The sequence below is a fragment of the Balaenoptera ricei genome, chromosome 1, assembly GCF_028023285.1.
Source record: "Balaenoptera ricei isolate mBalRic1 chromosome 1, mBalRic1.hap2, whole genome shotgun sequence".
In the NCBI taxonomy this organism is placed as follows: domain Eukaryota; kingdom Metazoa; phylum Chordata; class Mammalia; order Artiodactyla; family Balaenopteridae; genus Balaenoptera; species Balaenoptera ricei.
Window position 1 is genome coordinate 50345530 of NC_082639.1, and position 26496 is coordinate 50372025.

Genomic DNA, 26496 nt, shown 5'->3' on the forward strand with positions numbered 1-26496 from the left:
CTTCTATGAAGCCTGTTGTTGGGTTTGTGGACTGAAAAAAAATGCACAACCTAAAAGTTGAGAATTATGTTTTATTTGGAGGGCTAAACTGAGGACTTAAGCCCAGGACACAGCCTCTAAGATAGCTCTGAGAAACTGCTAGGAAGAGGCGAGGGAGGAGCTGGGATATATAGGAGTTTCTGCAACAAAGACCAGGGAGTCGGAACATCAAAAGATTACTGTTAATTAAAGAAAGCCAGATATCTCAAGTTAAGGAATTTAGCGCTTTTCTATGTATGGGAAGATGCAAGAGTTTGGGCTCACTGAAATCATTCCTTTGATGTGCACCTCAGCTATGTGCAGCCAGTATCCTGTGCTTTCCCATCCTGAGTCTCCTCAGGGTGCATCATGGGGGGTGACTGTAGTGACTGAGGGCTTGGCAGTGGGCAGCCCATTTGTCTCCATCCTGAGTTCCCTCAGGGCTCACCATCGGGGTGGCTGTAGTGGCTTGATGGCTGCAACATCCTTTGCTTGAAACGGCAGGCAACATTTTTTATGGACAGGTTCATCCAGGACAGGTAGGACTCAGGGAATTAGCCTCATAGAAATTGAAGTACCTCCTAGCAGTGAAGACACATATACAGAACCTCAGTAACATCAACCATAGGGGAACTTGGAGAGATGGCCCCGATACCTCTGTGGAAGTAGAAATCAGAATTAGGAAGAAAACTGTCATTACTGGGCACCCATTATGTTCACAGCATTGTGGCAGGGGATTCTGTAGCTCTCACAGACTGGGCATGAAACAGTTACGCTGTCAAATTCTAAGCTTCAGCAGCCAGTGGGAATATTTGATGTTACTGCACAGGAAGCTTATCCTAGACTGAATAATTCCTCCATAGGAGGGGAGCCTTTTTGCAGGTTGAACCCTGTCTGGAAGCTGCTCTTTTCTTGTCAAAGAGCCAGGGGCAATAGCTATCATCCTGTTCTCCTGCTCCTGCCCCTCCCCAGCCAAGAAAGTGGTGCAGGCAACTCAGTGCCAACAGAGAAACACACAAAGCTCCAGGTAGAGATCCCCAGAGCTCCTACTGTACTTTGTGCACAGTGGGAGAAAACAGACCTCCTTCTTAGCTGTTGATGACCACCTGTATCTTTAAGTCCCTGCAGACCGAGAGACTGGGAATCCTCTACCATCGCTTTAAAAAATTACCAAGTGGAAGTGACCATTGTTTTGTCTACCTGAGCAGGATATAGACAAGGAGGAACTCAGAAAGGGATGAGAACAATGTAAAAACAGGATGACTAAGAAGAGCCTCTAGATCAGAGGGCTCCCAGATCCCTGGTGAGAGACTAATACCATAGGATGTATTGGGGTGCGATAGTATTGGGGTGTGTTAGGTATATGTGTGTGAGAAACCTGTTTTGCCAAGTGTGTGTATTATACATACAGAAGGGAAGAAAAGATTAAATAATGAAATAATAAGCAAGATGCCATTCCAGATATTATTCTACATGAATATCTGGCATTGAGGGTATTCTAATAATTCTTACAATTAAAATTCTCCTAAGAAGCTTTCTTTTTAGGACTTGACATTAACAAGGGTTATTCTCATTATTTTATGCCACTTGTTAAAAAAGAGTGTTTCAGTTATTCCTCATAGAAACACTGGGAAATAGTTCCCTATATCCATTTCATAGACAAATGAACTAAGGTGTAGGGGTGTTAACTGAGTTGCCAAAGCAACATAATTTATCAAGTAATAGAGCTAAAGTGCAAGTCCAAATATACCTGATTATTTACAAACCTGTGCTCTATTTACTAAACCATGCCCTCGTCACCCCCATCTGTGTTCTAATCTGTGGCATGTCCTCTTAGAGAAGAAGGAAGCCAACTCCAGGGGGAAGAACTAGGACAAATAATTTTTTTTAAATTAAACAATCCAATAAAAATAAAAGGAACAAAATATTTGTCAAAATAAGCCTTTTGACGAAGGAGATATACATGGCAAATAAGCACATGCTTAACATCATTAGTCATTAGGGAAACACGAGTAAAACCCACAATAAAACACCTCTACTTGAGAGCTAGAATAACTAAGATTAAAAAGACTGATCATATCAAGTGTTGGTGAGGATAAAGAGCAACTGGAACTCTCAGACATGGCTGGTAAGAATGTAAAATAGTACAACCACTTTGGAAAACTGTTAGATAGTGTCTTAAAAAGTTCAACATACACCTCCCATACAGCCCAGCCATTACACTCCTAGATATTTATTTACATAAAAGTGTATGTCCGCACAAAGACCTGTGACTACATGAATATTCATAGTAGTTATATTTGCACTGATGTGCATACTGTTATACATAGCAGCATCCATACAAAGAACAAGGTATTGATATACTCTAAGTCATGGATCTCAAAATAATTATGCTGAGTGAATGAAGGAAGACAGAAAAAGAATACATACTATATGATTCCAATTACAATTCTAGAAAATGCAAACTGATCTATAGTGACAGGAAGCAGATCAGTGGTTACCTAGGGATGGGGAGAGCAGGAGAAGAGATAGATTACAAAAAGACATGAGGAAAATCGGGGGAGGGAGTAATGGACATAATCCTTATTTGAATTGTAGTGATTTTTCATGGGTGTAAACATATATCAAAACACATCAATTTGTACTGGTTGTTGTATGTCAACTGTACCTGAAAAAAATCAGTAGAGATAGGCTGCCAAGAAGATACAGCAGTAAGAAATAGGAGAAAATAAAAGCAAAATCAAGCAAGGGAAGTAACCTAAAAATAAATGCAATATAATAGTTAAGAACCCAAGCCGTAGACTCAGTTCTCAGCTTAACCTTAAGCAAGGCACTTAACTGCTTCTGTAAAATGCAGATGATAATAGTATCTACCTCACAGGGTAGTTGGGACAATGAAATGAGTCATACACATAAAGCCCTAGACCAGTGCCTGGCACTTAATAATGATTCAATAAGCACTAGCTATTATTATTGCAGAAATCATTGTTTTTCATCTAAAGTCAACCCTTTTCCATTGGAAAAATCTTAAAGTCCCATCCAGCTGATAAATCCAGAAATGAAACCAGAGGCCAGTGATTTCCAAATTCAAGTTTTCTGAAGGTCGATGCCTCCTCTTGAACATGGCTCACTGTGGCTCCTTGAGATTTTGCAAGTCAAGTGCTAAATAATGTATTTAACTGCCCAATACACTCACTATCCAAGCATCAGGGAAATAAAGGATAACAAGACTCCCTTAGTGAGGGTGAGGGTAAGCAACAAGATACTGAGTCACTGGGGTAGAGCATCACCTGGATTCTGTTGCACTGTTCACTCTCATGGATATATATTTGTTCCTTGACCAATTATTCTTGCTGCCTTGGGTTCTACAACCAGAAGGTCTTCCTTTGGCCAGTGTTAATCAGTACCAGAACTGAGAGGAGAATTGAGGAGCATTCCATCATAAGGGACTGTACCACCTTGGTAGTTCATTTCTGTTTGAGTCATGAATGTGGATCAAGGGTTGCTTTCAGGGTTGAACAAGCACAGGTCTCTGTTTCCTAGGCTCGAGTCTTTCTTACAGCACAACTCTTTTAAGCCCTTTCTTAGCCAAGCCTATTGACTGCATTGGGTTAGAGGAGGGAGGAGGCAAGGGAGACTCAGTTTGCTGGTACCCAATACCAGAGATCTTGCCCAAATTTTACTTTTGAATTTGGTCCACACATTTGTAGCATCAGTTTCTTAATATCAATCCTGGGGACTCTGCACGTCTCCCTAAATCTTAGATTATTGGCCTCTGCCTCCAAGTTTTAAGAATCATAGGCTGGAGTAGTGAGGAAAGGCTCATTTTTCCTGCCATGTAGCTCATGTCTCAACTTCACTACCCATCCAAATGTGCATTTCCAACTTTCCCAGGCAGGGATACACAGGAGAGTTGCTCAGAAGCAATCTGGGGTCATCAGGCTTCCCAGATTCTGCTGGATCCTCCCAGATATACAGTATCCTAATTAATGCACCAACAGTAAGACCATATTCTTAAGGCACTTGTTTATCTGATTCAACAGATTCAAATTCCTAACTACAGGTAGAAAGAAATTAATTCTTTGAACAGGGCTGCAAATCCACCCAGCTATTCTCTGTCAGCTATCAGACGGGCCAAAATCAATAACTTACTTGAAGAAGTAGCCAGAGGTGGCAATATTTTGACATTTTTCTACCAGGTTCCTAAAGTTCCTATATTGTGGGCAACACTCTGAGTTCTAGCAGAAAATTGATAATCTTTTAACCAACTGATTTTCTACCACCTAACAAGGATTGCTGGTATCTCAGCCCCGTATGGCAGAGTCCTCACAACTCCCTACTCTATCCTGACTCAGCCAGTTTTATATTAGGGGGATCTGTCAGTGGTAACATTCCTGCATTAGTCAGGATTCTTTTGGTTAGAAGTGACAAAAACCTGTCTCAAATGAGCTTGGGCAAAGGGATAACTTATTGGAAGGATGTGGGAGATTCCACACAATTGAAGGGGAAACGGCTAAGACTTCTGAGGGTAGTGACTTAGCCAGCTTTGGTCACTGTTGTAGGCCCACTACCTGGAATGGAGTCTGTTGAATGTTAAATGAATAAAAGACCAAACTACAGTAAGGGCAAGGTTGCCACTTGGCCTTGATAATAACTAAAACAGCACTTCATGCCCCAGGAAGAGAGAGGAGATGGGTCTTTGTAATAACCAGCTTTGGGTTGTCTCCCCAGTCCATCTATTGTCAGAACTTCCCTGCTTCCATCATCTACATGGTGTCCAGGGATCATCCCCAGGAAGCCAAACTCATACTCTGTGATCCTTCCTCCTGGTCAGTGTTGACTGTGGCAGCATTGGCCACAGGATTGGAGTGTGGCCAGTCACATCTGCTCTGCAAGAAACTTTAATTGGGCCTGAGATTCAGTCTCTTTTTGGGTGGTTGAATTGGTTACATATAAATGTAGATACTGATGGAGGCTGTTATTCAAAGTGAGAGAGAGGAGGTTGGGGGAGACAGGAAGAGGAGGAAGAAGAAGGAGGAGGAGGGGGAGGGGAGAAGAAAGGAAGAAGAAGAAGGAGAAGAAGGAGGAGAAGGAGAAGAGGAAGAAGAGGAAGAGGAAGAAGAAAAGAAAAGGAGAAAGAGAAAAGAGAAGAGCAGATAGCATTAGAGAGAAACAGAGTGCCAAATGCTTTTGAGGTCCTGGTCCAATTCCACTGCCAGGCTCGGCTGAATCCCTGTACTTGGGTTCCAAGAGATGTCTCTTTTTCCTATAACAATTTCCCCTCATTCACAGAAGCTAGCTCAAGTCCTTTTCTGACACTTTCAACCAACAGATACCTCCCACCAATAAAAATATGGACACTGAGAATTCAGAAGTATACAGATTTGCCTGTTAGTGAGAGAACAGACAATAAGCACCATGGCCTTTACTACTCCCTCACTCCTGAAAAGAAATTATTTTGGCTGCAGATAACAGAATAGAACTAATAAAAGCTTAAGAAACAAAGGTATTTTGTTATTGAACTAAATTAGGAGAGGGGAGGCAGGCCATTGACGGGTTTTTTGCAAGCCCCAATAATGTCACCAAGCACCTAGCCATCCTCAACTTATTGGTTTTCTATCTTTATGTTTTTGGTCATAAAAGGCTACCACATAGCTGGGCATCTTGAGCAAAATCCAGTGGCAAACCCAGAGGGACTATGCTTGCCCCCATTGTGTGACAGGTCTGATATCATGTTCCTGGCCCACCATCAGCCTCCTTCAGGGCCCATCCTATAAGCAGCTGTGATATTAAGAGAAGAGTCCATGATGGAGGTGAAAGTCTGGCACTGGAATCTAAGCCCTTGTTTTTTCTTCTCACTATTTTATGTTGGAAGAGTCACTGAAGCTTTCTGTCTCAATTTCCTCATATGTTTTTTAAAAAAAGGAAAATCGTTATCCTCGATGGTTGTGAAAAGTAAATGACATAATATATATAACTGTGCCTAGTTTAATACCTTGGAATTGACACATTTCTCAAAGAATGAGACTTTCCTTCCTTCTTCCTTCCAGCCTCCTAGTTCTCCTAGGGGAGAAAGTACAAGAGCCAGCTCAGGGAAAGCATGGGCTTTGGAGTCAGACAGATTTTATTTCAAATCCTGGCTCTGTCATTTATTAGCTATCTGGCTTTGATAAATTACTTCATCTTGCTCACTGGCAAATATTTACTGGGCACCTACTATGTGCCAAGCACTGTTCTGCCTGCTGAGGATACAGGAATGAATTAGAAAGACATACTCCCTGCTCTTTAAAGCTTATATTCTAGTTTGCTCATTTATTAAGACTAATAATACATTACATTCTATTATTGCTGTAAGTATTAAAACAATTCATGCAGAATACATGTGAATAGCAGATGCTCTCTAAATGTGAATTCTCGTCTCTCCTTCCCTTTCTTAGGCTCTATTGGATGCTGGAAAAAGTATTGGCTTGGATGTTAGAATGCTGGCATTCTAATCCTAGCCGTGCAGTTGACTAGTTAGTTGTGTGATCTTAGGCAAAGACTTTAACCTTTCTGGGTCTCAATTCCTCCTCTATAAAATAAGAGGGTTGTTTGAAATAATTTTTAAGACTCCTTTTGTTTGAATGAGATTCTGTATTTCTCAAAAGCAATCATTCACCTTGATATATTGTGGCAGAATGGGTATATTAGACTATGTGATGATTTAAAGACAAATTTATAACTAACATTCATCAAGGACTCACTAGGTCCAAGCATTGTGCTGTATCCCTGTTTTCTGCTTTAATCCCATGACAACTGTATAAGGCAGGTATTACAATCTTCAGTTTATATGAGGAAATGGAGCCTCAGAGAAGAAAATTTGGTCAAAGTCACTCAGCGAGTCAGAGGCAAAAGTGCCATTGATACCCACACCTGTCTGACTCTAAAAGCCAGCTTTGTCCTTTACTGCTACCGTGTGGCCACTGAGAACGTGTTATAAGACCAATTGAACAGAGTTAGTGACTCTATAAATGAATCAGGATGTCATGTCGGGAACGAGTGCCTCCTGCGTGGTTCATCCATGGGAAGACACAGATATAAGTCTGGGCCCCTTCTGCATCCCAGGTCCTATTCCTGGCTTCCCCTATAGCTGCCTCTCCCTACCTCCATCTCTGTGGATGGGTCCATGTGATGGCTGGGAAACCAAACATTATTGTTCAGGGATGATGTTTTTCAAATTGGACATCTGCTGCTTATTTGGCTGGGAGTTTGGCAAGTGTTTCAGTTTGTTGTGGTGGTCAGACCTAGAGGAAATAATTAGGTAGTCATGGCAACCAGCATCCCAGGAACACCACAGTGACGCCAAGGAGAGAGCACTGAACGGAGGGTCCAGATGTCCACTCTGCCATGAATGCTCTGGCCTCAGGTTCCTCAGCAGGGCGTCTGGAACTTCAGTTCTAAAAGTCTCTCAATAGGAGAATGAAATATTTAATTCCATATGGAAAGAGATAGGTCCTGAGATCCAAAGAGCACCTGGACAGGTGGTTCAAAATTCATACGAAGCTGAGAAAGACTAAGGAGGGGTGCAAAAATGCATCTATGAAGCATCCACTATGTCCCAGGAACTGTGCTATATGTGTTGTACCATCACCTCAGTTCATCCTCATGATATCCTTTGGACAGAGGAAGAAACTGAGGCTTAGAGAGGAGACATGACTTGCCTAAGATCACACAGCTAGATAGTAAAGGAATCAGAATTTGAACCCTGGTCTAGCTGATCCTAAAGCTTTGCTACAACACCTATACTTATCAGTGATCAGAACCTTTCCTAAGATCACTTCTGCTAGTAGTGGAACAGGGGCTGAGTGGAAGGTTAAGATGGCATCAGTTCTGAAGGCCATGTCACTTGTTGATATTCTCTCCCCTATGTTGCCCAACTTGGTGGGATTCTGCCCTCTGGCATAGACCTAAACCATTTTAGCATAGGCTGAACATCTTCTCACCCCAATTATTTTAAATCCATGTTCTCTCTACAGTATTTCTGTTGTGCCCTAGGCAGTATACTGCAGTTGAGTCTGAGCCCAACTCTCTCTCTTTCTTTGCCTTATTGAAAAAAAAAATGACAGAATGTGCAAGATGCTCTCCAATTCCTGAATCATGGATCACCCCTCTGACTCAGAAGTTGGATTGCTTGTTACCTTATAGATCTTTGAAAATTCCTGTTCCCCTTGCCAGGTTCAGAAAAATCCCACTCTTCAGTGATTTTTCTTCCTTTTTCCAGCTTCCTCTAATTTTTTTAGAGTCTCATGATATTATTATATACCCTTTGCTTGGTGAGGGCAGGTTATCTGGCACTCATGCCTGGTAGGCTCGAGGAACAGATGAAAATTCTGATATTCCTGAAAAGTGGAATCAGAGGACCTGCCTTTGAGTCCCCTTTCTGCCACCAACTAGCCTGTAACTTTGAAGAAGTCAGCGGACATTTTTCCATGTGCCAAATGAGAAGTCAGACAAACTCCACCTGAAGGTGTCTTTCAATGCTAAGATGTGGCAATTCAAGTCAGCCTTCTAGTAAACAAAATTTCAATTCCCATTTGAAAGTTAAGATTGTTCAACCTGCTCCTCACTTTAGAATGGACAGGGTTACCTTTAAGATGGATGCAAATTCAATCTCCTCACCTTGAGCTCTGGATTTTTCTACTTCACATTCTCTCTGAGTTCTGAGGAGGTAATCTATGAGTTTTTAAGAGAGCTGTCCTTCTCTCTCCTGATGGGTAGAACACTGAATGAAGGGCAAATAGAGATGGTGGTGGTGCCAGCAAAGAAAGTAAACAAGTTAAATGATACCTTCAAAGAATTGAAGGCAAGGGTTGCCTGGGTCAGGCTATCCTCACTATTACCGTATTTCACTGTGCTTTGGCCACAGTGGATGATGGTGTAATAGAAAGGGCACAGCCCGTGGATCTGGTTCTGTCACTCACACCATCTATAAAAATTAACTTGAAATGAATCAAACACCTAAATATAAGGGCTAAAATGATAAAACTCTTATACGAAAGCATAGGTGTAAATCTTTGTGATCTTGAATTAAGCAACTATTTCTTAGATATGACACCAAAAATACAAGCAACAAAAGACAAAAAATAGATAACTTGGACTTCATCAGAATCAGAATCTTTAGTGCTTCAAAGGACACTATCCGGAAAGGAAAAAGACAACCCACAGAATGGGAGAAAATATTTACAAATTATGTATCTGATAAGACACATATCTTTAAAATATAAAGAACTTTTACATCTCAATAAAAAAAGACAAACAACCCAATTAAAAATGGACAAATTATCTGAATACATATTTCTCTAAGTAGTCCCCCCTTATCCATTGGGAATAAGTTCCAAGACCCACAATGGATGCCTGAAATCGCAAATGGTACTGAACCCTATATATACTATGTTTTTTCCTACACATGTATAGCTATGATAAAGTTTAATTCATAAATTAGGCACAGTAAGAATTTAACAACATTAATTAATAATAAAATAGAACAATTATAAGAATATACTGTAATAAAATTTATGTGAATGTGGTCTCTCTCTCTCTCTCTCTCTGGCTCCCCCTCAAAATTATTATACTGTACTCACCCTTCTTCTTGTGATGATGTGAGATGATAAAATGTCTACATGATGAGATGAAGTGAGGTGAATGATATAGGCACCCTGACGTAGTCTTAGGCTCCTGTTGACCTTCTGATGATACATCAGAAGGAGAATCATTGGCTTCAGGTGGTCCTGGATCATTGAGCCATGATGATGTTGATGCTTGGATGTCAGGAGCAGACGACATGGAAGCTTGCGGGGTCCTGGGTGGGACGGAATGGGACTGCATGAGATTTCATCGTGTTACTCAGAACAATGCACAATTTAAAATTTATGAATTGCTTATTTCTGAAATTTTCCATTTAATACTTTCAGATCATGGTTGACTGTGGGTAACAGAAACCGCAGAAAGTGAAAATGAGGATAAGAGGAGACTACCATACAAATGGCCAATGAGCACATGAAAAAATGCTCAACATCCTTGGCAATCAAGGAAATGCTAATAAAAACAACAAGGACGGGGCTTCCCTGGTGGCGCAGTGGTTGAGAATCTGCCTGCCAATGCAGGGGACACGGGTTCGAGCCCTGGTCTGGGAGGATCCCACATGCCGCGGAGCAACTGGGCCCGTGAGCCACAATTGCTGAGCCTGCGCGTCTGGAGCCTGTGCTCCGCAACAAGAGAGGCCGCGATGGTGAGAGGCCCGCGCACCGCGATGAAGAGTGGCCCCCGCTTGGCACAGCTAGAGAAAGCCCTCGTGCAGAAATGGAGACCCAACACAGCCATAAATAAATTAAAAAAAAAAAAAAAGGTTTAAAAAAAAAACAACTAGGACACAGAATTATTATTAGGGCAGTCAAAATACTCTGTATAATACTATAAGGATGGATATATATCATTATACATTTGTCTAAACTCATAGACTATACAACACCAAGAATGAATTGTAATGTAAACTGGACTTTGGGTGATTATTATGTGTCAATATAGGTTCATCAATTGTAACAAATGTACCATTGTGGTGGAGGAGGCTAATAATAGGGGATGTTATACATGCATGGCGGCAGGGATTACATGGGAAATTATACCTTCCTCTCAGTTTTGAGAACATAAAACTGCTCTAAAAATAAAGTCCTTAAAAAATTAAAATAAATAAATAAAAATAATAAAAAGTGTTGGGGAAGATGTGGAGAAATTAGAATCCTTATACGCTGCTGGTGGGAATGTAAAATGGTGCAGCCACTTTGGAAACCAGTCTGGCAGCTTCTTAAAAGATTAAATGTAGAGTTACCATATGACCCAGAAATGCCTCTCCTAGGTGTATACCCAAGAGAAATGAAAATATATGTCCACTTGTATATGAATGTTCTTGTACACAAATGTTCATAGTAGCATTTTTCATAATAGCCAAAAAGTGGAACTCAATGTCCATCAATTGCTGATGGGATATATAAAATGTAGTATATCCATACAACGGGGTATTATCTGGCAATATAAAGAGATGAAGATTCTACAAGATGCTGATAGATTCTACAAGATGGCTGAACCTAGAAAACATGATGCTAAATGAAAGAAGCCAGTCACAAAAGACTACATATTGTATGATTCCATTTATATAAAATATATGGATATATAAAATATCCATAATAGGAAAATCTATAGTGACAGAAAGTAGATTAGTGGTTGCTTAGGGCTGGGGGAAGAGGGATGCAGGAACAGGGGGTGATAGCTAAAGAGTATGGAATTTCTTTTTGGGGTGATGAAATGTTCTAAAATTGATTGTGGTGATGGTTGCACAACTCTATGAATGTACTACAAACTATTGCATTACACACTTTAAATATGTGAATTGTATGGCATGTTAATTATATCTCGGTAAAGTTGTTACTCAAAAAAGTAATAACCTAGGTTGGAGTTGTTGGTGAAGAGTAAGTGAGGGAATAGGGGGAAAAAGGTTGATTGGCTAGGATTTGATCATGTTGAGGCTGGTTAATAGGTACATGCAGGTTCACTATATTATTTTCCCTACTTCGCTATATGTATAAAATTTTCTACAATAAAAATAAAACAGCAAGACATAATAGGCTGGCACTAAATGCAACTATTACTATTATTATTATATCCTAGAGCCAAGCACTGAATTTAAGAACTTAAGCATATACCCCTAAATAACCCATTATACATCTGACAGTTTTCCTTTAACTTGCTTAAATTCCTTTTGCAGGAGTTAGCTCTTTTCACCATGGCCCCAGAGGAGCGGGAGAACTGGTCACAGACATGAAGACAGCATGTAACCCCTGATTTGCCCCCTTCTTTATCTCCCCATGGCTAATCAGTCACCCGCTCTTGCCAATTTTCCTTCCAAATGACTCTTATCTTCAGCCACCCTCATTACCCATGCCACCTACCTAGACCAAGCCCTTGGCAAATTCTACCTAGGCTACAGCAAGAGCTCAGCTTCTCTCACAGACGTTCATCATTCCCTCTCCCGAATCTAGCGCCCATCTCTCCTACACACCACCAGCAGACTCTTCCCATGAATGTCCTTACTTATTCCTTTCCCCTGCTCAAAGATTAACAGGCTCTGCATTGCTTATGGCATAAACTCTTAATTTTTCTATCTGGATTCCTAATATCTGATGCCATCCTGTGAATCCAAACTTATCTCTATTTCAAAATTTGTCCCTATTGCTTTGATTTAGCACTTCCATCCACTGTGTGCTTTCAGGCATCCATGTGCTTCAAGGGAGGTAAATCTGAAATAGTCTTATCCAATCATGTTATTCCATTTTTCTTCCCAGTGACTGGTTTGGGAATGAGCATATGATGAAATTCTGAGCAGTAATCTAGGAGAGGAGGTCTTTTGGGGAAAGTACATCTTGGGGGGAAAAAAAGTATTACACATAAAAAGACATGGAGGAAGAGACAGGCCCTTTCCATCTGCCTCCAGCCCTAGACATCTAGGCACTGAGGAACAAAATGTGATGCCTGGAATTGCTGCAGCCCTCTTGTGACCATGAAGAGAAGGCCAAGAGAATGAGAGATGCTGTTGAGCTGGAGACGTAAATCCACTGAGCTGCTGAATTAAACCAAACCTGGAACTGAGCTACTTCTGCACAACTTATTACATGAAATAATAGATGTCCTTATGGTGCAACGCAGTTTTACTTCAAATCCTAAATCTTCGTGAACCATCTCTATATAGAGTCTCCCTGACTCTGGTTTAGGAGACAGCCAGACTCTGATTTCCAAGCCTCTTCCTGTGACTTATTAGCTCCTTGAATTTGTCAAGTTACTCACTTTTTCTAGTCCAGTGCTTCTCATATGTTAGCCTGCATCAGAATCACCAGGGGCGCTTGTTAAAACACAGATTCCTGAAAACGACCCTCAGGGATTTATTTTCAAGAGGTTTGTGAAGGAGCTGGAGAATTTACATTTCTAACAAGTTCCCGGGTAATGCTGTGGCTCAGAGGACCACACTTTGAGTAAGAGTGTCCTAGGCCTAAGTTTCTTTGTCCACAAAACAGACATGAGAGCATTCCCTAGTAGGTTTTATGAGGATTAAACATGATAATACAGATACAGTGCTTGGCCCAGTGTCTGGCACAGAAGTAGAGCTCAGAGATGATAGCTATTAATGTTAACTTGGGAAAATATTAATCCTGCAGCTGAGGGCTCAGTTTGTGCAAATTCCAGGTTCAGAATCATTTCTCTGGAGTTCTGGGACCTTGCATAGCAAGCTTTCCCAGACAAAAGAGCCAAAAGAAACCTGTTGACTGGGGATATTAACTAGGTGGCTGTGGGAGAATGACATGAATGATTTGCTGGGATGATTAGAAATCATCCGAAATATGGCTAGGTTGAGAAGGAGCCGGGAGGAAGAATGGCCTTCACTTATCAGACTCCCATTAAAATGGTTTGTAGTGTGTCCCAGCTTTATCCAAATGATTAAAGAGGTGAGACCTTGAAGAGGGGTGGGGGAGGGAACCAGACTGGCCGCTGGCTTTCAAAGAGAGGAAGGCAATAAAAGATTAGTTATTAAATAAATGAAGGTCAGGAAATGATCCAATGTCTTGGGAGTGTTCAATCTCAGAAGACGAGAAGCTTCTAACCTTGTAGAGCCAAAGAAAATTCACAGAGACACACACTACCTCAGGCATGCCATTCTCCTGCAGTTTCCCAGGGTAAGGAAAAATTAAGAAGACTGAGAAATCTGGATTAAAAAAAATTTTCCATGAATTCTTTTCCTAAAATTTCCAATAGATCTTACTTTTTTTTACTTCCCAGCAGTAAAGAAAGGTTTCTATCGCTGTTGTTGTTGGTATGTGGCATAAACACAGCCCCTTACTGAGTCCTTAATATGTGCCAACATGGTGCTAACATTTACCTGCATTATTTCATTTAATCCCTTTAACAATTCTAGGATGTAGGCTCTATTGATGTCTTTTAGAGATGAGTAAACAGGTTCAGAAAAGTGAGTGGCTTGGGTCATATGTCTCGTAGAAGCGTCTTTAACCTGGACCCAAATGGTATTTTAACTTTTCAAATAATATGTACCTCTATTTCTCACTGTTCTCCCCAGAATGTCAAGTAGGTGTTAATATTCCTGTTTTTTAGATAGGGACCTGGAGATGTAGAGGATTTACATGATGTGCCCAAATGCCATCATGCATATGAAGCTGTGAAATCAGAGTTGGAACTCAGAGCACTCTCTCTACTGTATTACACTGTCCATGGAAATCACTCAGTTGTTTTTTAGAGGTAATTTGTATGACATACATATTTATAATTCCTTTCCCATTGATAAATGAGACAAAAGTTTCCAAAATCTCTTCTCACACTAGTTTCTTAGAAACAGTGTTCACCTTCATTCTAATTTTCGTTCCTTCTTGTTTCCATTTCCCCCCATTGCCAGAGGAGGTACCACCTCTCCAAACAATTCACCTTCTGACTTTGCTATGAATTTTCATGTATGTGCGAACCCTAGAGAGCCGGAGTGACTATGTCAGAGATCTTTCTTCTTTTTTGTCCCTATTTCCTTTTAATTAGTCCTCACCACCTACAACTTGCAAAAGGTCAGACATTACTATCTCGATATTAGAGATGAGGAAATTGAGTCAACAGAAATGTTAAAAACATTTTCTACCAATACAACCACACGGCTTTAGTCAGTGTTCTTTCTGATTTTAAAGCCTGCACTCTTTATAAGCCTTTACCTTGAGTTGGCCAGAGATCTGATCTTGAGAAGAGTCAGAATCTGTCCACAGTCAGCTTAAGATCAGACTGATCTCAAGCAAATTGCTTATCTTCTCTGGTGTCTGTTTCCTCTTTTGTAAAATGGAATTTCTGTTAAGTTTGGAGGTAACATGTGTAAAGTGCTGGCTACTGTGCCTATAGCAAAAGACATCAATAAAGGCAGATTTTATATATATGTATATATACACATATATATGAATACATACATATACATACATATATACATAAACTTATAAAAGTGTTACAGTGTTCGCTCTTATGTTTAGCTTTGATCCATTTTGGGCTAATTTTTTTTTGAGTTAATTTTTGTATATTGTTTAAGATAAGGGTCCAACTTTTTTTTTTTTCCACATGAATATCCAGTTTTTTCAAATACCATTTTGTTGGAAAACTATCCTTTCCCCCATTGAATGGTTTGGTATGCTGGTTGAAAATCATTTTACTACATGTGTGAGGGTTTATTTCTGGGTTCTAATTTTGTTCCATTGGTCTATGTATCTATCTTTATGCCAATACCTCACTGTTTTGATTACCAAAGCTTTTCAATAAGTTTTGAAATGAGGCAGTATGAAATCTCTAACTTTGTTCTTCTTTTTCAAGATTATTTTGGCTATTCTGGGTCCCTTGAGATTTCATATAAATTTTGGAATGTGCTTTTCTATTTCTGAAAAAAAAATCATTGGGATTTTAACAGGAATTACATTGAATCTATAGACAGCTTTGGGTCATATTAACATCTTAACAATATTAAGTCTTCCTGTCTGTGAACACAGGATGTCTTTTCATTATTTGTGTCTTTAATTTCTTTCAGCAACATTTTGTAATTTTCAGAGTACAGGTCATTTGCTGCCTTGATTAAGTTTATTCCTAAGTATTTTATTCTTTTTGATGCTATTGTTTTCTTAATTTCTTTTTCAGATTGTTCATTGTTACTATATAGAAATGCAACTAATACTTTGCATGTTGATTTTGTTTTAACTTTTTATTTTATATTGGAGTGTAGCTGATTAACAATGTTGTGATAGTTTCAGGTGCACAGCAAAGCGACTCAGCCATACATATACATATATCCATTCTACCCCAGTGTATGTTGATTTTAAATTTTTCAACTTTGCTGATTTATTTCCTAGTTCTAACAGTTTTTGTGGAATCTTTAGATTTTGTACATATAAGATCATGTCATCTTTGAACAGAGACAATTTTACATTTTCCTTTCCAATCTGGTTGCTTTTTATTTCTTTTTCTTGCCTAATTACTCTGGCGAGGACCTCCACTATTATGTTGAATAAAAGTGGCAAAACCAGGTATTCTTGCCTGTCCTGCTCTTAGGGGAAAAGCATTTAGTCTTCCACCATTGAGTATGATGTTAACTATACGTTTTTTCAGATATGGTCTTTATTATGTTAAGATAGTTCCCTTCTATTCCTAGTTTTTTGAGTACAGATTTACATTTTTTAAAGACACTTTTGCTACTCAGTGGAGAATGGACTGGTTGGGGATGAGCTGATAGCAAGGAGACCCTTTTGGAAGCTGTCACACTAGGGTTTTGTTTTGGTTTTGGCCACACTGCGTGGTTTGCGGGATCTTAGTTCCCAGACCAGGGATTGAACCCGGGCCATGGCAGTGAAAGTGCCGAGGCCCAACTACTGGACCACTAGGGAATTTCCTGTTATACTAGTTTAAGCAATAGGTAATGTCATCCTGAATTCAGAAATTATCAGAAAGAATGAAGAGGAGAGAATGGTTATAAGAGACTTTTAGGAAATAATGTTAGTAGATCTTAGTGATTGATTTGAGGTGCTAGAAAGGGAAGGGTCAAGGATGCTTTCCAGTTTTCTGACTTGGGAAACTGGATAAAGAAGAACCCTTTGAGGAATAATTTTGTGAGGAAAGATGATGAATTAGTTGAAGATGAGGCACTCAGGGACAAGAAGTTAGACGGAAGGGTCAGAAGCTTGACAAGAAAGGCACAAACTGGAGAAGTTTTGAAGTATTTCCATCCAGGTGGTAGTCAAAACCATGTGTATGGATGAGTTGAACAAGGTTTACACAAACAAATTCTTGGAGAGGCCAGGCGGGGAACAACCATAGTGAATGGACCTGATGCTATACTCTAAGGGGTCACAGGGCCTGGGGCAAATGACCACGCATGTCCTGCCCAAAGACTTTCCAATGTAATCAGCCAAGCAGAGACTGCTGGCTTGCATGCAGGTCTTCTCCCACCCCATTGTTCTCCCTCATTAGACCTAACAGAATAGGTTCCATCATCTTAATGGAATTTCAGGGAGCGTGACCAACCAATGGGGAGGTAATTAGAGTCAGGAGACACCCCTCGCCTTCCCCCTTGACATCATTCCACAGAGGCAGATGTGGCTCCAGCTGCAATTGGCTCTGTTTTTAGCAGCATTACTCAGAGCAGTGGCTGCTGGGAGCTCAAATTTGAGACCCTGGGGGTCTTTAATATGAGAAAGCCAAGAGATCTCAAGGCCGAGGCCAGCAGACCTGCCTCCTGTTTCAGGGTCTGGAAGCACAGTTCTTCAAAACGTCAACGTATTAATGACCTGCTGAAGGCTTGGCTTCCAGTGCATGGGATATGTGGAAAGAAAAGGTTATTTTTGTTGTTGTTTTTATACATAAATAACACAACCTGACTTTTCAGCACTACAGATAGGTCTGGGCAGCCAGGATGGAAGACCCCCCACCGGGGTGACTTTCTGGAGCCAGTTCTTACATGAGCCTGAAGCTCCAAGGGGATTTGGGCCTGAGCAACCAGAGGTCAGCATCTCTGTTCCTGTTTTCCCTATGAATGGCAGGCCAACTAGGGCAGGAGATTGAGATAATTGGCCTACATTGTTGAGGCTGATTTTTGAAATGCTAGATTAAACAAACTTAGCATGTCTGTGATTTTTGCCTCTTTGATGCAGACCAGGGAGGAGATTTTAGGAAGCTCTTTCCAGTGATAGGAATAATTAGCTCCATTAAGCAACTAGCAAGCAAATACATTCACCTTTAAAATCCTAGATCAGATGTCACCTTCTGCATCCAAACTTTTGCCTATATCATTCCTTTGGGGCCCCATAACATTTACTTCTGTTTTGAGCCTAACTAGACCATACTTTGGGCTTCTCAAAGGCAAAGAGAATCGTATTCTAATTCTTCATGTATCTGCTCCAGGGCCAAATGAGAGGTGCCTCATACACATTGTGTTTGAATGAATTAATGTATGGTTTTATTGTTTCATTAAGGCATTGTTCCTTCCCTCACAGTGCCTACTTCCTGTGGCTCCCACATAACTTTTATTTCTTTTAGCGATTGTATTAGTTTCCTAGAGCTGCCATAACAAAGCACTACAAAGTGGGTGGCCCAAACAACAGAAATGTATTATCTCACTGTTCTGGAGGCTAGAAGTCCAATATCAAGGTGTCACAGGATCAGTTCCTTCTGAGGGCTGTAAGGGAGATTCTGTTCTGTGCTTCCCTCTTTGCTCCTAGTGGTTTGCTGGAAATTTGAGGTGTTCTTGCTTTGTAGATACATTGCCCCAATCTCTGTCGTCATGTTCACATAGCATTCTCCCTGTGTGCACATCTAAACTTCCCCTTTAATGAGGACCCCAGTCATATTAGATCCAGGGCCTACTCTACTCTAATATGAACCTCATCTTAATTAATTTCATCTGCACTGACCCTGTTTCCAAGTAAGGCCATATTCTGAAGTTCTGGAGGTTAGAATTTCAAATTATGAATTTGAGGAAGACACAATTCAACTCCTAACATGTTTTAAACCTAGCAATTTTCACAGCACTCTCCACTCTCATAGCTTTTTCCAGGTCAGGGATTATGTCCTGTTCTTCTCGCAAGGCTGAGGTGTAGTAGAAGGAGCTCTCTCTAGAAGAACAAGTCACTCCTACTTCCTGGCCTTGGCTTTCTCATATGTAAACTGCAAAATTAGAGTAAATAATCCTTCAGGTGACTCCCAGCTCTGAGATTCTTGGATTTCTCTGGTACTCACTAGCCTCAGGGCCTGCTGTCTTTTCTAGGAATTCTTCCCTCATCATTAACTAGCAGCAGACCTCACCATCAGCATGTGACTGTTACCGATCAATGGCACTTCTCATTTTTTATTCAATAATTTCCATAATCTTCTATAGTTTGTTAATCAACATTTTTTGCTGGGTGTGAAGGTATACTCACAATGTAATTTTTAATAACCTTAAAGAAGATGTTATCCACACAGTCCAAAAGTAGTTCACACTCAGTTGTCCAAATGATGATCTAGCCTTCTCTGAATTCCTGTTGCATTAATGAACAACTAGGTCTGGTATCTACCTTGCGACCCAGACACCTATTGTTCACCTCTATCAGCCAGTTCTTTCCTTTATGCACATTTCTCTAGCCACATTATATGTGTATGTCTCTGTGCATCTCTGTATGTATCATCATTATTAATATCCATTCCTACCTTTATGCCTTTGTTTTAGACATTCTTTACTCCTCACATATTGCCTTTTCCCACCATCTCCTACTCATCAGTCAAGATCCTGCTGAAATGCCACCTCTTCCATGAAGCCTTCTTTTACCTCCCTAGGCCAAAGAACTCGCTCCATTCTCTGAGCTGTCATTGTACTATATGTGTATTTTCTTTCACATTTAATCACTTTCTACTTCGTATCTGCAGAGGATTCCGCCTCACCACTTTTCAGCTCCAACTCTGAGTAAATCAAGTGAATTTTCAAGTCTCAGTTTATCCATCTGCCAAGTGGGAATCATTATGCCCAACATCTAGAGTAGTTATGAGAATTATTTAATACAATAAATGCAAAAGTACTAGAACACAGTAGTAGGTGCACAATAAATGTTAGTTCCCTCTTTGTCATCTCCCGTGTCAGGCTGGTGCATTTGTTCATTTCTGTAACCCCCCCCCCCCCATCACCTTCTAGAACAGAACCTGGTATTTGCTGGATGCTTAATAAAAGATGGATACATGGATTGATGGATGGATGGTAAATTGAAGAACCTGTGAGAAAAGTTGAGAATACTCAATTTGGGCTACTACTTTTATATCAGCAATTCTGGAGTTGAGTCTTCATGGTCCAAAACCATGATCTAATTGGTAAACAAAGAAAAATATTTCTGGTCCTCTACATACAGGCCCTCACCCCACGCCCCAACCCCAAACTCACACATTATTTATTTATTCACTCCTATTCAGACACTCAAAATGCTAAAGCTGCCTCTTGGCTGTTATATTCAAGCCTGCCCTTCTCCCTGGACTCGACTTGTTCTATGTATTCTTTCTTGTTTCTCTCTATTTGTCCATCAAAATTTACATGCTCCCTGTGCTAATCACTTAGGACTCCAGTTGTCACCAAAAAAAGTCTTTAATTAGTAGCAGGAAGGGCTTAATGATATGGTATCATCCTCCAAAATGGCCCTGAATGAGCCTCACTTTATGATAGCCATGCCCTAGTGTAGTACACTCTCATGTTGAATAAGGATGACTTGGGTGATCCTTAGAATATTGAGAAAGTGACTGTGTGTGATGTCCAAGGCGAGGTCATAAAACACATTGCTGCTTCTGCCTTGGGCTCTGGGATTGCTCACACTGGGGGAAGCCAGCCACCATGTTGTGAGGACACTCAAGCAACCCTAAGAATAGACTCATGTGGAAAAAAACTGAGGCTTCCTGCCAACAGTCAGCACCAACTTCTCAGTTATATGAGAGACCCACGTTGAAAGTGGATCTTCTAGACCCAGTCAACACTTCAGATGACTTTAGCCTAGACCAACATCTGATTCAATCTCATTAGAGTCTTAAGGTTTGAACCACCAGCCAAGTCACTCCCCAATTCCTGACCCACGAAAACCATGAGGGATAATAAATATGTATTTTTTATTTAGGTCACTACATTTGGAGGGGATTTTTTTGTGTAGCAATAGATAACTAAGACATTGGGTTACCCAAGAGCAATTGATTCCTTATACCCAAAGACTAAGAGTACAATTCCTGCATTCCAGGAGGTACAAGTCCAGTGAGAGAGAGATTGGGAGCAGATGGAACTATCTTGAGTTCCTACAAATTAAAAGCAGGGAACACTTCAGTTACTTTGTAAAACTTCATGAGGGTATCTACAAAAGGTGAATATGTACAAATCCTAACATTCAGAAATTCCATTCACAGATATATACTCAACAGAAATGCATTCACTAAAGACACATGCAAGAATTTTTAAAGCAGCGTTATTGATAATAGCCCAAACTCAGGAACCACCCAGATGCCTGTCAGCAGTAGAATGGATCAGTGAAATGTAGTATATTCACTGGAACACCGTGCAGCAACAAGAGTGATCAAGCAAGCCACAATTACACACAGTATGGATACATGTCTCAAACATCGTGTAGAGTAAAAAAAAGCCAGACATAATAACATCTATCTGTGATTCGATTTGTATAAAGTATAAAAAGGCAAAATTAATCTGTAATCTAAGGTAGTAGTTACTTTCAGAGAGGGTAATAAGGGGGCTGCCGGGGTGCTCGTGATGTTCTGGTTCTTGACGTCAGTGCTAATAACGTGGGGCAGATTCCTTATTTGGAAAAATCAGTGAGCTATACACTTATGATTTATGTACTTTTCTGTATGTATGTTTACTTCAATAAACAATGTACTTTTAAAAAAGGACTTAATTTTGAAAAACAAATAAGTGTATCTGAGAGCAGTACAAGTTTAAAAAGATCTTGCTTTATATTAAGGAGGGAGATGGGAAATTCCTGGTCTGCCATTAACTTGCACTGGGCCTCAGTTGCCTAACCATAATAAAATAATTAAAAATATTCATTTTGTACCAACTATACCTAAAGTATTATGTCAAAAAGCAAATAAGTATGACATTGTAATTAATTATAAAACAATATTTCAGGACAGATGATATTATACTCATTTTATAAATATGGAAACAGAAGTCAAGAGAAATTGAGAAACTTGCCCAGAATTACACTGTGTATCAATGACATGGGTTGCATTTGAACCTAGATCTCTGGCTCCTGAGACTGCTTTTTTCACCAATGCCACGTGCCTACTGAAAAGAGGGAGGTAACTAGGTGTGACTTCTCTTCCTCCAGTACAAGATTAGGATCTATGCAAGTGTAAATCTATATTGCATGTGTATGTAGGTTTGTACACACACACAAACACACACCCCTATGTGTGTGGGGGGGGTGTATGTGATTGTTCATGTACTGAGTTATGTGGTCAAGGCTCTGTCTGCCCAGTGCCAAGATCTAGACGGAAATTGAAAAATGTGAAGATTCACAGGGATGATTCCAAACATTTAATTTTTAGCATTGAATAATTCAAGCAACTGACTAGACCCTCCCTCTGCTGTTCATCCAGATATTTACTCAGTACAGACACTGACTCAGGTTCAGTGACCTCATGGGTGAATTGATCTGTACAACCGTCCTTTGGTATCTGCAGGGGATTGGTTCCAGGACCGCCAACCCCAGCACTAAAACCCATGGATGCTCAAGTTCCTCATATAAAATGGTATAGTATTTGCATATAACCATGCACATTCTCTTGAATACTTTAAATCATCTCTAGATTACCTATAATACCTAATAAAATATAAATGCTATGTGAGTAGTTGCCTACACAGCAAATTTAAGTTTTGCTGTTTGGAGCTCCCTGGAATTTTTTCCAAATATTTTCCATCCTTGGTTGGTTGAATCCACAGATGTGGAACCTGCAGGTACTGAAGACTGACTGTATTCATTTCCCTGATGTTTTTCTTGCTTCTGCTATTCCTGATCTTGAATTTAGAATAATAAAACTCCCAAATTGAAGCTGGGCACATGGTCACTAGAGACTACATTTGTCATCCTTCCTTGAAGTGGGACATGAAAGAGGGTAAATGATGCATGGAACCTCCAGGTTACCTCCTTAAGGATAATGTCCTTTATGCAGGACTTGCTTTTTATCCTCCCTGCATGCTGGAAAGCTGACGAGACAGCAACCCAGCCTCAACCAGAGAGAAGGATGACACTCTAAAGATGGTGCAGAAATCAGCTGGAAGAAACCTGTGTGGCTGGTGGAGTAGAGTCACCCCACTAACCCCACTGCTTTCCTTTGGACTGGTAAGTAAGAGAGGAAGAAACCTGTTCACATCAGCCCAATGTGAGGGCTCCGTTCAGCCTCCCTAACAAGTGTAGCTTTATAGGAGGGTGTTAACGCACAGAGACGCATGAACAAGCACCTTGGCCAATGGCCAATAGCTCAGCCCTCGGAGAGCAGACACTTGGGTCCCCAAGTTGGAGACCACTCTGTGGGAAGCAGCCTCAGAGGAATGGATAATGTCCTCTTTCCCCCGTGGCTGACAACACAGTCCCATATGCACCTTTTTATTTGATCCCCACCACAAACATGTGGGGTAGAAATTAACTTTATTCCACTTTGTTGGAAAACCGGGTCTCAAATAAGTGCCTTGGTCACATTAATAAGTGACATGGAGCCAAAAGCTTTTCATCATTCCTGGTCTCCCTGGAAAAGGAGCTACACGGAAACTTGAGGCCAAGGAAGGGGTTCCTGACAGATGGCTTTTCACCATTCCCACAGAGCCACACAATTCAGAATGGCAGTCCAGGCCTCCTCTGCAAGAAGGTAAAAAAAATGCAGGAATTTCAGGAATCTGACTCTAAATCAGCCTTGCTCTCTGTCCTTTGCCAGCCTTGGGTACAAGCTGGAATAATTGGAAGCTTTATGATCATAACCTAGACTACGGCACACTCATTCTCATTGGAGCCTCGCAACAAACCTGTATTTTTATTTTTCCCATTTTTTATAGATGGAAAACCTGAGGCTCAGAGAGCTTAAGCAACTTGCCCATGGCACCCCAGTGAATAAGTGAGATTCTTCACATCAAACTCTCAGCTCTGCCTGAGCTCTGGCTCAGTGTCTGGCTCTTTTGAAGTGTACAATAAAATGTGAGTTACTATTTGGAATGGCAGGTAGGGATTAAATTGAAGTCTCCTGGACCTAAATCCACTGTTCCACTTGGCCTCTGTCCTGATGCTTTTTTCCTGTCCCTGAGGCTGCCTTGGTAACCTACCCAGTAATTATGATGGCATCACCAGCATGGTGTTTACTGTGTGCCAGGAACTGTTCTACTTGCTTCATTTATTAACTGTGTCCATGCCCTCCAGACAAAGACCACGAGGAACAATCTGTAGTTGAACGTTGGGTTGATGGACTCATTGTAATGAGGGAGCGTGCACATCACAGGGAACCATTGGGTGTTTCAGCAGAGGGTGACAGAAAGGACTTATAGGATGTGTACTTAAAGGAACTGAAGTCAGGTGATCTTGGAGAGAGTTCAAGGAAGTAGGGGTTTGCTCGGTATTGGGTGCTATCAAGAAGCAAGGATAAGGCAAAATATTATACATAGGATGGATAAACAACAAGGTCCTACTGTATAGCACAGGGAACTATATTCAATATCCTGTGATAAACCATAATGGAAAAGAATATGTAAAAGAATGTGTGTGTATATATATATATGTGTGTGTATATATATATATATATATACACACACACACATATGTATATGTATAACTGAGTCATTTTGTTGTACAGAAGAAATTAACACAATGTTGTAAATCAATTATACTTCAATAAAATTAAAAAAAAAGAAGCAAGGATAATTCTGATTTGATACCTTAGTGGATCTTATCTAGAAAGAGGGAAGAACAGAGAGAGGCTAAAGAAGTAATTAATAAAGAGGCAGCAGTCACTCACGCATATTAGCTGGGAAAGGGGGACGTCTGGTATTTTTGTGGTTTGCATGGTGACCCCGTTTCTGTAAATGTTTAGAAAAAATATAAAATAGCCCTTTTTTGGTCTCATTTGTGAGATGATTTATGTTCAGCAAGAGAACACTGCAGCCTGGCTACAAGGGTGAGGCCAGCACCTAACAACCTTGTTTTTAGTGCTGGGCCAGTTCACAGATGTCCGGCAGCTTCTTCTCATCTATTTCATCTTCACAAGAATTCTATTTATGACTTAGATCCTATTAGTATCCTAGATGCGGAACATGAGATACAAAGGATGTGAGTAACTTGCCAAGGTCCCACAGGTAACAAATGGAAGCACTAGGGTGAGAACCCAGGCAGTGTGGCCTCAGAAATCTTCCCTCCTGACTGGTGGGTGTAATATTCCACCTCTCCAGTTACCTCCCCGGGGCCTAATTCCATCCGTAAACCCTCAGCGTTTGACCCTAATGGGACACTCCTGCTGACTCCCCGACCCTATGCTGTGGATTCCCCCCAATCCCATGGCTGGATTCCACAGATCCTCGGTGGCCCAGACTCACTCTCTGGAAAACAGCTGAAACTCCTGACCTGAGAGCCTGCCTGGACCTTTCGCTCATTCCCACCCCAAACTCTCTGGAAACCTGCTCCGCCTGCTTTGCTGGACAGCCCCCTCATCACCTCCTAAGGCTCCCCGATGTCCTCCCCGCCCTGGCGAATGAGGCTTGTTTCTGGAGGGGCTAGACTTAGGGCCTGCCCAACCCCAAGTGCCTGTTGTGACATCCTGAAAGAATCTGATGAAGGCCCCCTAGGGTGTTCGACGCTGCCTGCCAGCTTGGAGGTGGGGTTGTATAGGAAGCACTAGCTGATCCCCTATTTAACAGATCTATGTCCTCTGGGCAAGTTACTTCACCTCTCTGCGGTTCATCTGCTGTCAAACTAAGGGCACTAATGACCCCCTCCAAGTGCTGCTGGAGGATCAGATGAGATAAAGTATTCTTCTTTTGGTGGAAACTGAGGAAGGGATTAAGTTTTCTGTCTGGGTTGATATGGAACAGACTAGAGAGAGTGAGCAAGGGAGGGCGACACAAGCTAGAAAGCATCCTGTGCGGGGGAGCTTTCTAGAACTATTCGTCTTCCCCTCCTCTTAGGAGATAGAAGGAGCACCAGGTTGGGGTCTATACCCTAAAGGTTATGAGCACAGACACTGTCACTGGGCCTCCTGGTTCCTTGTGCCATCAGTGCTAGTGTGTGACCTCAGGCAAGTTGCTTAACCTCTCTGGGCTTTTCTCTCTTCACGTGTGACACGGGAAATAACACCACTTGCACAATGGTTGTGAACGAGCAGCGGGTCAGCATCTGTGGAGTGACTGGACCAGGACAGGCTTTCGGCAGAGGGAGGTTCCCTCCATTCCCTCCACCCTGCGAGGGTGTTTGTATTTGAAAAGAGGCTGAAGGGGAAAGGGCAGTGTCTAACTTCAAGGTCGGAAGGGCTGACACAGCCCTTTCAGGTTTTTGGGGTCGGGGGAAGGAGGGCATCCCAACCCCTATTCAGCGAGTGACCACCTATCGTGAACAGCTCAGTGCAGGGCCAGGCTGCCAAGGTGAGGGTCAGGGGAGGGTTTCAGTCTTTGGTGGGCCTGGGAATGCAAGATATTGAATATAGTGGAAAAGTATTGAATTTAGCCTCAGAAATACTGAGTTCTAGATCTGGTGCCACCATTTTCTGGGCTTGGGAGAGTCACTTAACCTCCATCTTTTTCTCCTCTCCCTCCTCAAGAACTGAAGGGCAGTTCCTATAAACCCAAGGTTAAGTACTTGACTTCTGCTTTTTAGTCTTCACCACAACGAC

General features: G+C 41.2%; 1 long non-coding RNA gene across 1 annotated transcript in view; it reads right to left on the minus strand.

Annotated features, from left to right (window-relative positions):
• Positions 1-595: 595 nt before the first annotated feature.
• LOC132366173 (uncharacterized) overlaps positions 596-26496 on the minus strand; it is a 118300-nt gene continuing 92399 nt past the window's right edge. Inside the window, exons 5-6 of the long non-coding RNA XR_009503404.1 lie at positions 9639-9856; positions 596-675 (exon numbers count right to left, since the gene is read on the minus strand). This is a non-coding gene — a long non-coding RNA (uncharacterized LOC132366173). The remainder of the gene's footprint in view (positions 676-9638; positions 9857-26496) is intronic.